This window comes from Mastomys coucha, unplaced genomic scaffold, assembly GCF_008632895.1.
Source record: "Mastomys coucha isolate ucsf_1 unplaced genomic scaffold, UCSF_Mcou_1 pScaffold18, whole genome shotgun sequence".
Lineage (NCBI taxonomy): Eukaryota > Metazoa > Chordata > Mammalia > Rodentia > Muridae > Mastomys > Mastomys coucha.
In genome coordinates this window covers 10,895,448-10,913,222 of record NW_022196900.1, presented here as the reverse complement: position 1 = coordinate 10,913,222, position 17,775 = coordinate 10,895,448, and the positions used below count along the sequence as shown (strand labels likewise).

At 37.1% G+C, this 17,775-nt stretch overlaps 1 long non-coding RNA gene across 1 annotated transcript in view; it reads left to right on the top strand.

The window, feature by feature from the left end:
- Positions 1-16,268: 16,268 nt before the first annotated feature.
- The window catches only part of LOC116095311, a 54,666-nt gene continuing 53,159 nt past the window's right edge, over positions 16,269-17,775 (top strand). Inside the window, exon 1 of the long non-coding RNA XR_004120544.1 lies at positions 16,269-16,392. This is a non-coding gene — a long non-coding RNA (uncharacterized LOC116095311). The remainder of the gene's footprint in view (positions 16,393-17,775) is intronic.

Genomic DNA, 17,775 nt, shown 5'->3' with positions numbered 1-17,775 from the left:
AGACATGGACAACCCTTGCTGTCTATTGAGTAGCTCGACGGCCTGAAAGCCACAGTGGCAGTGGTACTTCGGATCACACCTACTATTTCTGAGCAGCACAAAGGAAATGTGACAGAGGAGATGACAGCCGTGCTGGTACTGGCAGTGACATTATCAATGCTGACAGAAATGAGGAGTTTTCAGATGTGAACATGTAACAAGACAGTCAGTCACCCCCAGCATACAAAAGCACAGGTGCCAAGAAGCTAATTTCCTTTGGTGTAATGAAGTCACTGGAGTAGCATTCTGTGATCTGTAGCTTAAAATCATGATTCCAACAGGAAGAACATGCTCACTTGGTAAACAAAAATCTTGTTACTAACTTCTTACCAGGTCAACAATACTTGATTTAAAATGTATTCTATTGAGGTGATGAAAAGGGGGCTCAACAATTAAGAGCACTTGCTGCTATTCCAGGGGACATAAGTTCACTTCCCAGAATTGATGCCACATGGCTCACAATAGCCTGTAACTCCAGCTCGAGGGCATCCAGTGATGGCTTCTGGTACCTGTATAGTCATGATGTATACTCACAGACACACACAAACAAAACTAATAAAATAATTTTAATGTATTCCATTGAATTAATAAAAGCACCACTGGACATGGTAAGAAGTGTCTATAATTCCAGAGTTCAGGAAGCAGAGAGAAGAATCAGTAATTCAAGGTCATTCTTGACAATATACCAAATGTAAGGCCAACCAGGGCTATATCGAACACCACCATAAAAAACAACATAGTAATATCAATAATAATAATATTATTACTTACGGTACTAAAACAACCTGCTACAATACAATATTTGTATTCTTACATATATGTATTATTATTTAGAGAATAAATGCATTTTTGTTTATTCATTAATTTATCTCATTTCAGCTGTTACATCATTTCCCTCCTTAATCATACCCAGAGACAAGCAAGCTTCAAGTTGTAATTTCAACCTAAGAAAAGGTGTTTTCTACTGAGAATAGCGGGTTCTTGATCACATCGCTATTTAAGATTGTCTGCCAATAGAAAGAGCAGCGGTGTAAGGAACTTGGAAAGCATCACAGTTCTAAAAAGAAGACGTTAAGGATAAAATGATACCTTGACCCCAAATCAATTAAGTCATACAATGAGGAAAGACGTATGAAGATATAAATAAAACACGATACACACACTTTCTAAAACATGGGGCATTCCGAAGAGCCTTCAGGCCATTGTCACAACAGTCTGGAAGAGCTCATCTGGTTAGAAGTGAGTACTCTATAAGACCTGATAGGAAATTTCAGCTTCTTTTAATCTATCAGCCATTTTCATTTCCCATAATCATATTCTTATCCTCTTCTTCCAAGCTTAAAGCCTTGGAAATTTGGAAATTGTTCAGCTTCTTCTTTCAAGGGCTTTAATAATAAACTGCAGAGAATCCTCTGCCACCACAAATTGCTCTTTTGTAAAACTGAGTTAAATATAGAGTCTTTGTCAACTGCATCTTACAAGATTTCCCTTGCTCTTAGTTACAATCTGCATAATTGTTATCCCATTACCGTGTAGTGGTTCTTTGACATCAACCCTTTGGTCTTGTGCCTCAGGATCACAGAGAGAAATTGCTAAAGTTCCAGATTTCCAAGCTAATAAAATACTTCTGTTAATAGTATAGTTAGCAAAACTTTCACCTCCCAAATAAAAACACAGCCAGTTTATATACATTTATAAAAGAAAACCACCTTTGCCATTTCTAGGAGCTGAAACAATGTTGCCTCTCTAGTCCTATCTAGGATTATCCTTTTCATCAGATGGAGTCATGAAAATGGCTTAAACCTGTTTGTAAGTCTGGAGGAGACTATGTCCCTATACTCACTCCTTTAAGAGGAGTATATAAGTCTTCTATACCTTCTCTTTGTAAGTCAGCATCAAGATGGAACCCCTGCATCCAGTGTGAAAAATGCAGTAATCTGATCACAAGGAAGGGAAGCATCTCTCTTTAAACTGTTTTCTCTTCTATCAGGATTTCAGCCTGAGGTCACAACTACAAAATCTTACTCTTAGTTTTGATGAGTAGATTGTATTCTGTGGTGTTAAACATGATGCATGCTCCATGTGGGAAAGCTTCTGTAAAGACAGAAGAATTTTATGCTTTTTTCTGGACAAAAACCATCACATACTTCCCATGGTTCCAACAACTTTGGGTTTTATTGTGTATTTCATGTTCGTAGATGAGTAACTTAAATAGCCTGGAAGATGCCCATGAAGAATTAGCACACCTAATGCTATTAGCAAAAGAATTGATAGGCTCAAAGATCATTAGAGGCAAACCAATGCAAACATTCAGATAGAAATATAAATTCAGAATCCAACAAGTCCTAAAACCTGAGAATCCTAGAATAGGAATCTAAGGTCTGAAGAGAGCAGGAAATAGGTGTGTCTGTGCTTGTTTTTGTTTGTTTGTTTGTTTTAAGCATGTTTATTACTACAAATACAATTCACATCTGACTACCTTTGTTTCTCCTTTCCCCTCCCACAACCATGCACATTGGGCCACTCCCTTGTATATGAGCAGTCAGTGTACTTTCAGCAGACCTGCCTAGCGGTACTTTTAAGTTCATTCTCACAGGGTGAAAATGGATTTCAATAATTTATTCAAACACAGGTTATGCTCAATCACTGCAACTTCCAGCTACTGTACACAGGAATGAGAAGGTCATAAGAAAGTGCCACAGCAACAGTGCCTTAAGAAAGGAAAGGGGGCACCTTTCAAAACATGGATAAAGTCAGGCCGGGGAATTCAGAGGGAATGGAACATAAAGGAAATGAAAACACTTCTTTGCAAAACCAATGGAGCAGCACTGCTCATGATCAAGCACAAGTGCCAATCCATTGCCTTGTGATATTTGTGCACTGCTCAAAGGTTCAAAGATGAAAAGACGAAAAGATTCTTGAAGGCTAAGGAGGAACAGAACCCAGTAGCTTAGAGAATCTGTAGTAATAACATCCATGAGAAGAAACAACACATAAATCCTAAACCTGTAGTAGCAAACCATTGTTCTGGTGCCTCCTCTTCTACGATTATATTTTTATTATTCCTTTAAATTTTGAGATTATAATATAATTACATCATTTGTCCTTTCTCTTTCCTTCTTTCAATCTTTCCAATTATTCTTCCTTGCTCTCTTTCAAATTATCTTTTTCACTAATTGTTGTTACACTCATTTATGTATATTTATATACACATATGTCCTGAATATGTAAATACAACTTACTCAGTCTGTATATTACTTGTATATATGTTTTCAGGGCTGACTATTTACTATTTATTGAGTAATCAGTTGATATGCTCTTTCCTCAGGAAGGTTATTTCTCCCAATCTCAGCATTCTTTAGTAGTTCTTAGAAGTAGTTGAGGCTTCGGGGGCTTCCCCTTGTCCAATTTAATATGTATATTGATAGTGTCTCTGTTCTTCTCATGTTTAGGTAGTCATGTTGGTTAGAATTCATAGATATGGTTTCAGACATTTGAGGGAGAAACAATCTTATAACAAACTCCCTGATGCCATGGCTCTTCCATGTTTCTGTCCCTTCTGCAATGTTTACTGAGCCTTAGGTATAGGAGTTGTTTTGTAGATACATCCATTAGGACTGAACTTCACGTCTCCAAATATTGATTGGGTGTGGTCTTCGGTAATGGTCTCTATATGTTGCAAACAAAAATTTCCTTCCCTTGATGAAAAGTGAGGGCTACAATTATCTCTGGGCATAGAACAAATATAAGGACAAGAAAAACAACTGTAGCTAGGGATTGTGCTGGTTTAGTAAAGTGGTGATTGTAGGCACGTAGTACCTAGTGACTTCATTAGTGCTGGGGAGTTGGCTAGGCTTTCAGTAGCAGGCATGATTTCCCTCTTATTAGGTTGATCCTAAGTTCAATTAGAGAAAAGCCATGCTTACCATTACCGCAACTTGGAGGTTATAATACCACACTTGTTATTCACTGGCATCATAGACTGCATGACTCCTTCTGGTGCCATAAAAGCTGGTCCTTCAGGAAGAGGCATCCAGGTCAGTTCTAGATCAGGAGCCTCTGGGCCCTATGTCTGAAGAGTATGATGTTATAGGGACTTACCTTCCACCTTCCAGGAAGGATGCAACCAAGAGAATAGCAATAGCCTACAATGATTGGGGAGCTTCTTGAACATTTGTAATCGATAACTCCTAAGACGACTTCTTCAGGGATTTTTGTTATATGTCTTTTGGCTTTTTAAGGGAATGCTGTCAGTACAAATGAGAATTTTTTATTTAAACATATATGTATATTGTTATAGTCTGCTTCCTCTCAATTCTCCTGTTGGAAGGATGTGGCTCTGACACCAAAAGATGTGTGATTGCTAGCATGACTAACAAAATGAAGAGAGTCCAAAAACTGTCCTGTATGTCTAACTGGCAGACAGACAGAAGTGTGAAAATTCCTGAGAGCCTGTAAACATTCCATGTCACTAGCAGGCAATTGGTTCCTCTGTGCCTTTTAATTTTTGCTTTGCACCTCACAAGTTGACCATGCTGTATGGTTGTTATGCAATGGACTTGAGTAAATCTACTCTCAAGTCTGTTCAGTACCTTAATTTCCCATGAGCTTTCAGACATGGCAGTTCTATGGGTCAGTCTCTATCCTTTTGCTGTGGAAGTAGAAATGATGGAACCTGTGCAAGGTTTTCTCCATCCCACGTCTGAGTTTCCTACCTGAATAACAAGATTGAAGCAGTGAATGAGAAGCATGGAGCACTCTGGATTCACAATCTAAGACTTGCAAAGAACCCTCAACCTTTACCCTGAGCAAGTAGTTTAGCAACTCATGGTCTTGGCAACACTGACTGTAAAATTCTCTGTGATCAACCTCAAATGAGTTAACGGACAAGAAGGCATGCAAGAACTATTAATGAACCAGGTGTGGTGGTACGGTCTCAGAATCCCATCTCTCAGGAGGCTGAAGCAGGCTAGAAGTGGAGCCTAGGAAAGATACATGTTATATCAAGCTAACTCCTCTTCCACACTCTGACAGAAAATTCAACATACCCAGCATGTCCTCATGAAGAATCCCTTTTATCTTATCCAAATGATTCTAGGAACCAAAGTAGACTAAAAAGTTTGTTTATTTTTATGAGTCAAATTCAAATATCCTACAAATATCCTCTTATCTTCGTAGTTCAAGTAATAATGAAAAATGCATTAAAGAAGATCAAGACAAGACAAGATTATAGCTGTGACTAGATTATAGCTGCATTGGTCTGCAAGCTAGACACATTCAGTGCTTTCTCAAGCACAGATGTAGCTCATGTTAAAGAAGAATTATATTATGAAATGACAGTAAAATGTTCAAGTTTTAGTCCTCTAAAACTGGCACTTGTAAAATTATTACCCCTTGGAGTATATCACATTGACAACAGTTGGTACAGTGGGGGAGAAAAAAAAACTATGCTGGGGTTGTTTCTCAGTGGTTAAAGCATTCACAGAACATATTCAAGACCCAATATCTGCCATAAACCTTGTCAATCAATCAAAAATTCAATTAGTATTTTAAAACAGTGAAGAACACAAGCAATATGTTCTGATGATAACTAAACCAAACTGTAAAGATCCTGCTAAGAATGTATGACACTGGAACTATGTCCCAGGTTCCTTCTTTTTATCATTTCAGGACACTCTAAGATTGTGTTTTCCTTGTAGAATCAAGTCCAAGCTGATGTGAGGTGAATTAATGAGTGGGAGGGAGCAAAAGCACTGGAAGCAGTGCTGCAGTGGCTGGCCACATTCCACATGGCTCTGTGTGAGGACTCAAGGAGCCCAGCCCACAACTGACCCTAATGAAAATGTGCCATAAACATGAACTTATATTACCCTGTCCTTAGTGACCTGATATGACCACTTGAATAGAAAAATATAGCCAAAGTGAAACTATAGAGTTTCTTCATAAGAAATAAGAACTCTATTTAAGAAGGTATGAAGACATATTTTAAGACATGAATGAATGTAAGTACCTCCCCTTTAAAGTGCTGCTAGTAACTGTGACCCATCACTAAAATTCAGTCTTTTAGACTCCTTTCTCCAAGATTCAGAGATTTCCAGAAATTAAAATACAACAGGCCCAGTTTGCCTCAATTACTTGGGTAGAACTATGAGATTCAACAAGATAGTCAAAACTTATTGGGTTTTAGAGGTCCTTTTATTGCATTTTGAAGGCACGTTTAGAGGAGAGTAAATGGAATTTTAGTACATTTCCCTCCTGGACCATCTGCTGTTTATGACTCAACTTCCTGAGATTGGACTCCATTAACAGCAGGGCCAAGATGTGGTTTCTGGATAGAAGATCTCTCTATCTCAATGATTTCCACTGAAGATAAACTTGGCACCATATATGCATGATAGGTAGGCAGTATTATCAATTGAATAAAAATAATTATCAAGTGTTCTAAGCTAAAAGTCTATAAATTAATCACATTTTATTATCCTAATTTCACATAAACATGCTCTGCATAAAAACAAAATTGTAAAAGTCAGTATATGTTTTTTGGAATGTGTCAGTATCAGTCATTGGGTTCCAGCTAAATTTTGGCTTTTTTTCTCAAGTGTTCTAATTCTTAAATCCATGGGAAACATGTAGGTTGGGTTCTCTCTTATTCTCTCCATCCAAATGTAACTTCCATTCAGCTTTACTCTTTCATTAATGAGAAAAATCAAACAATTTTTCTTATTTGAATTCAATTTGCAGAAGCTGAATCCATACTCTAAAAGTCTGAAAGGAGTATGGATGCAGTTAAACCCTCTCACTGTAAGATGTAAAAGAACATCCAGATGGCCATACTGGAACTCCGTTATCTCTTCTGGATCTACTCAGGGATGGATTCTGATCAGTTGGATGCAACTGGACTCCTTTCAAGGCATTAAATGTAATTAGCTGTTAATCGTTATCGTTAACGGGCTTTGCTGAGTGGCTATCAAGGCACCATCTGGACAGCTCCTCTCATGCACTGGGAAGAACCTGGAATCCCCATCCACACAAGAGTATATCTCTTCCACACATTTATAACACTTGTCAAAATCTTTGCTTCCCATGGGAAATTCATCACAGATGGTTGAAATTAAAGACAGAAATGCTCTTTTTGTGGGTCAATATTTAACTTTATAGAGTTTACATTTGTCTGTAATATTTGGGTTTGAGTAAACATAAAAAAATTCCGTTTTCATATATATTTTAAACACATTTCTGTAAAATATGAAACTTGTCACAAACAGCAGGAAATAAGATATATTATCTGAAGCCAAAATGAAAGATAATGTATTGAAACGATATAGAAAGGCTGGAGGAGTAGCTTAAAAACATGGCAGGTATCAAGTTAATTCTGAAGGGCTGCTCAGAATAGAGCCAAGGAATGGAACACACTTCCAAAAGATGCCATATTGCCATCACAAGATGTAAAGTCCTGTAGAACTCTTATTGGCCACACTTACGACATGATTTGATCATTTGATTTTAATGGGCTGCAAATGATAAAGATATCATGTCTCCTTCTGTTTGCTTTCCTAGGAAATGGCCACTGTTTCCAAGTAAAGATGAAGGTGTTCCTTTGATGCAGAGCTGAGACTTTATACCATAAAACTGCAAGGATTGACTAAATGATTTCACTGTAAATTTTCAAATGTGGAAAAGGAAATTGGAGCCAGAGCTGCTTCTGGAGCCTATTACTGCATTCAGAGCAACGTAGCAATGTAAAAAAGCTGACCCATGGAAGATCCAGGATCAGGAAATAAAACAGATCAGAGCCCTCTTCCTCCTACAACTTCCTGACTTTTCTCTACTTACCCATGGTAATTGTACCCAAAAGCTAACTGACAAAAGGGAAATATAGTTTTCAGAGTCCCTAACACAGGACCAGAAATCTGGGCTTGGGAAATACCCACTTTATACAAAGTAGGAATATATGGGAGGCAGTACATGGGATACTAAAAGACTGAAGAAATCTAGAGGGTAGAAGCAAAGTGACAGGGCACTGCCTCTTTGCCTCTCTTTAGATTTCATACTCTTTTTAAGTTAAATTTTCAAAATCTCTAACTAAAGTCACTATCTGTCACAGACTTCAAACTTGATTTGCTAGTAGCACAAGAAAAACCCATTATAGCAGTAACTCATTCCAGATCATCTTTCTTTCTTGCCACCATAATTTCTGATCCAGTTAAGAAAATGTTTTGAGAGCACAAATAGCTTGTAAATTCCCAGGGACAAGACTATCCTCATCTTGCCCCAGATTTAAGAGTAGTTTTAGAAACAACTTAGCTTCTAAAAAGTATCCCCTGACATTATGAATCAAAAGAATTACCACACACTGAACTATATCAAGATGTTCATCAGGTACTCACCATGTTTGTTTTCAGATATATTTACCCACCTGCTTGTTGTTGTTATTGTTAATTTCTAAAAGTCTTTGTCAGAATATCATTAACCAATACAGACAAAAAACCAAATGATAGGATTTCTGTGATTGCTAGAGTTTGGGAGGTCAAATCCTGGGCTCTGGAAGCCCCGTGCTGGGTTTAGCCATCCTTTTCTATATATATATATATATATATATATATATATATATATGCCAATTTAAGAGACAATTAATAGTGACCATCAGAGAAAGATTTATTCAGCATGGCCACACTGAGAAGAGGTATGAAGTGCTCCAGTGACCCATACTGTACTTTGGGGATAAAAGGAAGGACAAAAGATATGCGGAATTAAGCAATCCTACTGAAGATATGATTCTACCCATCATTGACCCAACTTGTCTCAGCTCTAAATTGTTCTAAAAGATGGTACAGTAAGTTCTCAGAATGGCATGAAATCTCATTCTGGGAGACAACTTCCTCCTCTGACTAGCATCAGTGATTCAGCCATTTCCTTCCCTCCAAGTGTAATTTTTTGAGAAAACATCAATTTGAGATATCTATTATTTGAACAGTCTGAGAGTCAAAGAGAGGAAGGCACATGTGTCTCTTTCTCAAGTATCTCCTCTTCTGCTTCATGAGAACAAGTCCTCCCTGTGGGTTTTATAAGGATGTTCTCTTGTTCAACCTTGCTCCATTCTGTGAATGAAGTAATGATGAATATTTTTTTTCCATACAGAAACACAACACTGAGTTAAAGTCAACATTGTGTGACTCTTTAAAAACCACAGGACAGTGGCACCCTGTAGCTTGGCCTTAAGTTGTCTTGTCTTTATGGGCTATCAGATTTGTTCAAGAATCCTCAAAAAAGCCAAAGCCCTCAGCACTGGAAGCTTAGTGGCTCATAATGCAGGAAGCATTTTTTCCTGACTTTGAATCTACTAAAGCAATTCCCCCACTCTGACTTTTACAGCTAGTGCCTACTTGGTCAGCCAAGCATGGCTGCAATGAAAGAAGAATGGCTTTGAGGGAGTTGCATAGAATTCTTAGAGCAAAACACTCAACATAAGAAAGATCTTGGTTTTATTCTCTCTCAATTTGAGAGAAGGTCCTTCAAATTCTCTCAACTATTGAGTAATACAAAATCATTGTCTGAGTCAATAAATGACCTTGAATGATGATGAATCCAATCATTGTGTTAAATAATCTGTAACAACAGAGGCTTAACACTCAAATATTCGGGGGCTGGAAAGATGCTCAGTGGTTTAGAGTATTTGTTGCTCTTTGCAGAGGACTCAGGTTCAATTTGCAGCACCGATATGGTAGCTCAAAGTTGACTGTAACTCAAATTCTAAGGAATCATATGCCCTCTTCTAACCTCTTGCACATATATGCACACATACATACTTACATACATACACAGGGAAAACACACATAAAATGAATTCATTTTATTTTTTAAAATGTAAGCTCATAGTTTTGTCTGCAAGGCAGCCTTTAAAACCCCTCTTCTCTGAAGGGAAATGGAAGAAGAATGAATCTTGGGAATGAAGAGAGATGGATGACAAGGATGACAGGAGTAGAAAGCATGGAGGGAGGGAAAACTGGTCAAGACATACTGTGTAAGACAAAAATAAAGTTTAAAAAAATAAACTAAAAAATTCTTTATGTACTTATAGAAATGCATTTGTTTAAATTCAATAGCTTTCCTTGAATGGGGAGACATGGAGGTCTTCGACCTTTCCCCTTGTTATTTTATGCATTGTATAACCATTTTAATGAACAGAATGGTACAGAAGTGACATTGAAGGCTGACAATACAGATCTATCAAAATGGCTACTGTTGTAAAGGATAAGCAGCCCCATGGAAACAGTCCCACAGAGAAAAAAACAGGTGTCATGCTGAACTTCCAGACAACAGTTAGTACCAACTTGCAGACAAGTGAGTGTCTTAAGTAGGATCCCCAAAGGAGCCTCGTGGTTGACCTAAAAACCAGGAGCTGCCATTTGAAGGCATTGTGCTTTGATAACAGGTACTAAGTGTAAAAGGCTACATCATCTCATAGGAGAACAGACCTAGAGTTGCACTCCCAGCAAACCTCCTGCATTTTCTCCTCCAGTACGCAAATATATTTCCTTTTCTTGACTAATACAAGCTTTGAAAAGGGAAAACATACACGAGATAGAGAATTCCAAGCACCATTTCCTACTACCCTGCTGTGAACCTCTGTCTCTGGAAGAGGACCAGTACCCATTGTGCTCTGTTCCCTCTCATCCTTTTTCCACTTCTGTGCTAGCATCTTCTCCATGCTTCTGTACCTTACATGCGTTCCCACCTTGCTTCTATTTTTTATCTCAACAAATCCAGAGTGCAAACTCTGGCCTTATGAAGGGCAAATAAAAAAGTAGATGAAATGTCAAACTACCAAAAATATTCCTACAAAGCATTGCTTTTTTTAATCTCTGCTCACAGCTCCAGGCCCATTTCTTCAGGCACAGCAGTAAAGCTCAACAAGTTAAAATTGGAGCTACTAATATAGCCCATACCTCTTCCCTGATTGGTTTTTCACCATAACACTTACTGTGGATCTCATGCCACATGTTCACCTGCCTGTCTTTAACATTTCCCCTGAGGACATAGGCTCTCTGTTATGTTCCCTAGTGTATTACTACCCCCTAGGGCAGAGCCTAGACCATGTAGGATTTCACAATTGCTCATTAAGTTATTGTTGGTAATTGTGCCTTTGTAGCCCATCTTCAGAACATATTATCATTGCTTCTGGAGAAGTATGTCTCCAAACTCAAAGGACCCACTTTAAAATTTGAGTTCCAGAGCATATTTACTCTGAAATACACAAGGTTTTTTAAATTTTGTTTTTATTCATGTTGGCATTTATTTTTTTTACATTTTAGCAATGTAAAAATATTGTATAAATTTAAAGTTAAAATATGTCAAATTCATCATTTTCCTTTTGGACTTTCCTCAACATTCTCCTTGGTCAATTCAGATTGCAATATTCATTCATTTAAAATATTGAAGAGAACATGACATTGGTAAACTTTTTCCACACCTAGATTTTAGCATTGAGTTTTTCCTCTACTTTTCTTTTATCTTAATTTATACTGATTATTCATAACTAATAATATCAAAATCATTGAGACAAAATACACTTACCAAACAGTATGTGTTTATGTATGTGTGTATGTGTGTAAACATTAAACTTAACATAGGATAATCTGGACATGTAGATAGATGCAAGAAATAACTAGAATCAACATCTTGAGACTATTTTATACCCTTACCTGACATAATTCATTGATCTTCTAGACTTATAAAGCTCTGTTTGTGAAGCATTTTACCAGTTTTCAAAACACATTATAATGATCTCTATAGAAATGAAGTATTTTATTAGTTGGTGACCACTCTATAACAAAGCAATAAAAGACTCCAGGAGTATACAGTAAGAATCATGCATGTTCACTCATGTCCTGATACACAAAGTAAACCGTTCACCTGAGTTCAGCAGGAGGTTCTTCATGAATCTGAGATCAAGAGGCAGGTCATTAGACACTTTTGTTTACCTTAACCAAGCTCATTCATGTGGCTTTGACCTCGGCTGGAAGTTCCTTGACTGTATTTCGTATGCTTCATCTCTCATTCTAGGTGTGTTATCTTAAGGAAGAAAAAAGAGTAAAGGAAACAGCAGACACTTTTCAAGTCCCAGGTTCCCTCAGATATGCTATCATTTCTTCTTTGGCCAGCACTGGAGTTTCAATATGAGGGGAAAGACGCTGATAACGGAGATAACATTAACTATGATCCCTAAAGAAATCAATCTAGCACCGGCATATACTGTTGTTTCACTATTTTAAAGATAAAGAGATTAAAAAAACTTAAGACTGATTTGCCTAAACTGCATCTATTGTAGGAATGGACCAGAAACCCTTCTGTTCCAAATATATTTTCCACCTTAATCATTTCTGACTATTTGTTTATATTCCAAAACACCAAATGTATCACCTTTGGAAAGATCAAAACATTCCATATAAAATGATACCTCGGAAATCCTAAAACCAAAAATTAAATCATAATCAGATTACTTCCTTTTTTGTATTCAATAAATGTAAATCCAAATGAATATGTATCTCCCATGTATAAATGTATGTATCACAGTAATCTGCATGTTTTTAATTATTAATTTGTGGTTATCAGCATACTGCCTGTTCCTCCTTCATGACCGATGCCCTATATTCTATGTCATTGTATCTTTGAATGAATAGCACAGCACTCTACAAACCCTAGGTGCACTACTAGATTGATAAAACTAGAACATGACACCAATTTGATAAAGTTTCCTGTGGATCAATGAAAATTTAAAAAGTGTCCTTGAAAATGTGACCTTGAACTAAGCAATATGTAAGAGGTGTTTACATAGGAAAGAAGTGTTTTGATGTGTCTCTAATCTTAATGCTGCTTGATAAATATGAATATTTCCTTCTTGTTCATTTGTTTTAAACCATAAAACTCAGAGTTTAAAATCAACGAAGTTGAACTGCCAAGAGCCTATCATGAATTAATTCTTTTATTCTGTGTAATGAACAGCATAAAAGCTGGGTTCAATGAGGTACTCACTTTTCCATTAAAAAAAATCGAACCAGATTTTCTTTATTTGAATCTGAGCGATAGCTAGCTTAATATCACCCTCCATATATCATAGCATTTTTATCCAATAGCTTTGCCATGCTTAGAAGAAGTAAAGAATTAAAGAAATGTGAAGCTTTGTCAAAGACTTTTATTCATGGCTAAGTCATGTTGCCCCATAACTGCATCTAGTCACCACTAGAACTAGAAGTAGGCCAATATAATAGCAACAGTAATAATAAAATAATGATGTTAATAATTTACTATGAAAACCATGGCTATGCCATGTTATTTTCTGGTGTGCATTTTATCCCATGATAAGATTCATTGTAGAGAAGAGTAATGGGAAAACTTCACAATACTAAGAGATATGGTTGGCAATTTCCACATTTCAATAGAAGTAATTTCTTTCTTTAATGTTTAATCTTCAATTGAAGAAAATGCAAAACCATGTCAGTGCATGCTGATATCTCTAAATCCTTGAAAAGGAGACCTTGTCTTCTTTGGGCATAAGCCTCCCAAAGGCTCCAGTTCATAGCCAAGGCTTATCACTCTACTAAAACAACAGTTAAGTGACTACAAATGTGAAGAATGCTTCCCACTACTTATAAATAGATGTATGCCTGACACATATTGCAATGCCATCTTCAGAGAATGCTCTTTCTTTCTGGAATAGAATGACATTGGCTGAATTGTTACAGATATGGATACATTGATTGATAGTGACAGATCAACCAAACTGCTACACAGAATGATGGCCTTTGGTAATTTTTCAAAAACAGAACAAGGCATACACTAGAATCAGCTGAAAACAAAAGCATAATAATCAATAAAAAGAATCCCTTCCAATGTGCAATTTGAAAATAAAAGTCTGGCCCTCTCTAACTATACTCACATGAAATGTGCTAAGGAAGTTGCTTCACTGAGGAAAGCATGAGAAAAAAAATCATACACACAGCTGAGATAATGCCTTGGAGACTGTTCAGAAATTGTAATAAAAAGAATATATGTATATGAAAATTATAAAATATAAAGGAAATATGATATTCTACTTCTAAGTTGTAAAAGCTATGTCTGTTTCTTCCTCCCAGCCCCATACTGACAAAAATAAGACTCAGACTCAAAATGTATTTACAAATACCTTTTGCATAGAGCTATTCTCTTCTCTGACTAGATCAGAACTTAAAATAAGCCAATTATTTTAACCTACATTCTACCACATGTCTTGTTATCTGTGTTCAGGTACTATTCGTATATCTTGCCACATCTTCCCAGGTAAATTTCCCCTCCTGGCTATATCCCAGAATCCTTTCTGCCTCTTGGACGTCCTACCTGCTATTCTACCCTTTCCTATAGGCCATAGTTGTTGCTTTTTTAAAAAAACATCCATACAATACATAAGATATTCTCTCTGCACTAAGTGGTTGTAATTCACTACTGAGAGGACTGCATTGTGGTCATGATACTAAGATTGACAAAAATGTTCAAGTGTGGTGGGATAAAGATTACAACCCTTTGTGGCATAATAAAATGTTTTAAGTTTGGAAATCAGATAACTAGGAGTTTCACCCCTAAATGTTGCCACCAAGTCTTAGGAAAGTCATGACAACTTCTCTGGCCATAGTTATCTTCCCAGTACAGTGAGTGGTTTGATTACATGGTTGCCAGCCAGCTGCCATTGGAATCCCCTGACCTTTTCTCCATGAGTTTTGGAAAACTATAAAGCCAGTCTCATAATTAACTTGTCTTCATTCATCACACATTAACTTATTCTCCTACCTCATTCACATAGGTATTTAATGACAGGGAATCGCATCTACTATTTGACTCCAATCAGGTTTTAAGGCTCTGGTCTTTATTTTAACTGCAATAAGGAAAGCAATAGAAAAAGAACAACTTGTGCTTCGAGTACTAACATATAATTATTGTAATTCTTTTATTAAGTCATCTCTCTCATACAGAGCATTCACCCTTACTAATAAGGAAATTTTAAAATATCCTTTGCTGATATTTTATTGCTGAAAATTATATTAAGAAAAGTTATAACTTCATAAATTATTAATGAATGATATAGATTGGTGTGAGCCTAGTGGAATGAGATTTGATAGTCTGAGGAAGAGTTAGGAAAAATGTCTAATATTTCATTTTAGTGTGGGTGCTGTATAACTCAACCAATTCGTTGCTACAGAAATAAGTGACTTAGAGTTGAAATCTCAATTTTAATGTGTTGAGAAGATAGAAATGAGATCAGCAAAAACATGCAAACTTGCCACTGCACTTCATAGATATTAAAAGATGAATCAAAAACAATATTTGCCACAGTTTTTGATGTAGAAGCTCAGAGTTGTTTGGTTTTATTTTGCCATCATCTTCAAAACAAACATCACGGCCCCTAAAGCTCCAGTAGGAAAAGGAAAGGAGGGGGTATAGGCTCTCATTTTTCTCAACCCTACTTTTAATGATTGTTCTTAAGCACTTTAACCTTCTAGCCCACCATTCACCAGAGGCAGGGGAAAAGGTCATTAGGATACAGGGGAAGTGGAATTGTTTAGAAAGTGTTCTTTGTATCATGTCCTATCTGTGTTGTCAGAAAATCAGCAGTTCAGTCTGTAGGACTCATCAGTGGCAGCTCAATCGACTTGCAAACACTTCATGAGTATATCAGCAGTCCAGTTCAGCAGTGTCGAAATAACAAACATAAATCAGCAACAGTGGCAGACCTAGCAGAGACAGCCAGACCTCAACAGACTCAGCATGAGTCAGCAGTTGGAATTAAGATCAGCAGGGACACCAGGTTCTTTCTACAAAACAAAACAAAAAAACAGAAAAAAGCAAAGACACAAGATCAAGAACAGTTGCAAAACTACCTATGCAAGCAAGTCAGGACACACCACACACTAGGGCCAAACAGTTCCACATGTAAGAGGTTTAACTGAGAGAAGGGGGTAGTGGCAGAAAGAGAAGAGTGGGGAAAGAGAGAGAGCGAATGAGGGAGGAGCATTCCCCACATATATGGGTTCTGACATAGTGGCAGAAGCTAAAGGTGGGAGGTGAGCCCAATGGATTCTGGGAATATGGCGGCTGTTGCCTTGGCAACAGGTCTGTGAGGTCTGCCAGTGTGACATCACGGGCTTCGGAGGTCCTGATGCTAACAGGGTAGGCATTCAGATTTCAAAGGCTCAAGCCAGGCTTAGTCTTACTCTCTTTGTCCAAAACTTATGACTCAAATATGAACTCTCAACTACTGTTCCAGCCCCATTACTGCCTGCTTATCCCCACATTCTTTACCAATATAATATAACTCTCTGAAACTGTAAGTAAGCCAACAATTAAATTCTTTCTTCTATAAACTGATTTAGTCATGATGTCTCTTCACAGCAACAGAACAGTAACTTAGAATATTTTCAAGTTAAGTTTTCATCTTCCAATGGATATATTGAGACATATTCTATTGTAAGTCCATATGCATAATTATGTACATATACACATGTCTGTGGGAGAAAATCCCAAAGAAGTATCACAACTGAAAGTAATTTCCTATCTTGACTCTAGATAAGAATTAAGATCAGAACCATTTCCATGATTAAAAAAAAATAATCATTCTAATCCTGACCCAGGAAGAGTACCATACATAAGTGCTGGAAAAGTAGTATCATGCAGGAATACTTTCTGCTAAGACACCAAACATAGTAACCAAACTTGGGGATGCATGCCTGTAGTCTAAGAACCAAGATGGAGGTAGGAGAATGGCAAATTGACCCTAATTATGGAAAACAAGTATAACGAAATGTTACCAGGCAGAATTCCCTCAAAGAAACCATGCAGTCAACTTCATATGACAATTCAATTGAGGATGAAGTCACCAGGCTAATACAACATAAACCAGATAAACAACTCTAGTCTAGTCTACATCTGGGGTAGAAAAAATTAACTTCCACTCTTATTTTTGAAAACAAACTACTCATTGCCTGATAAATTTTATATTCTAGTAAACATCCATTTTTATTTTTGAATACAATCAAGAAGAATTTTTTACTTGATAAATTATATTCTCTAGTGAACATAAAAACTATTTTTATTCCTATTCTAATATTTCTTAAATGTCTCCAGTTTTTTAACAGCTGTACAGTTTCTGTTCTGGAAAATGACATGGGCCAATGACAGAAAAATTAATTCTTTTTTACTATGTATGGAAAGTGGTGTGGAAAGTACCCCTGCCATGACACGTGTGGATGTCAGAGGGCAACTTGAAATAATGACCCGTAGGATCCACCGCAGTTGTCAGGGTTGGCAGCAAGCACCTTTACCAGCCAAGTAATCTCACTAAGCTAATAGTTGCCATTCTTTTGACTAATAACCGAGGTTCTCCAACTGATTTCTTACCTTTAAAAGCTGCTGATTAGGAAGAAAGGGTCCATTGCCAATGGACCTCCAAGCCTGCTATTATCTTATTAACCTAATACTGTCATTGAATCTCTACTAGCCTTCTGCAATGATGAGCAGCTTTTCCTTCATGTTTTCCCCTCTAGCTACTTCCAAAGTCCTCCACCATTCTGAGTCACACTCGACTCATGTCCTCAGGTTTCTGACCTTACCCAAAAATATTTAATTTCATTGCTGACCACTTTTGTCATATATGTGAATCTTGTTATTTCTGCATCTGCCTTCCAGCTGCTTCAGTGGTGACATGACTTCT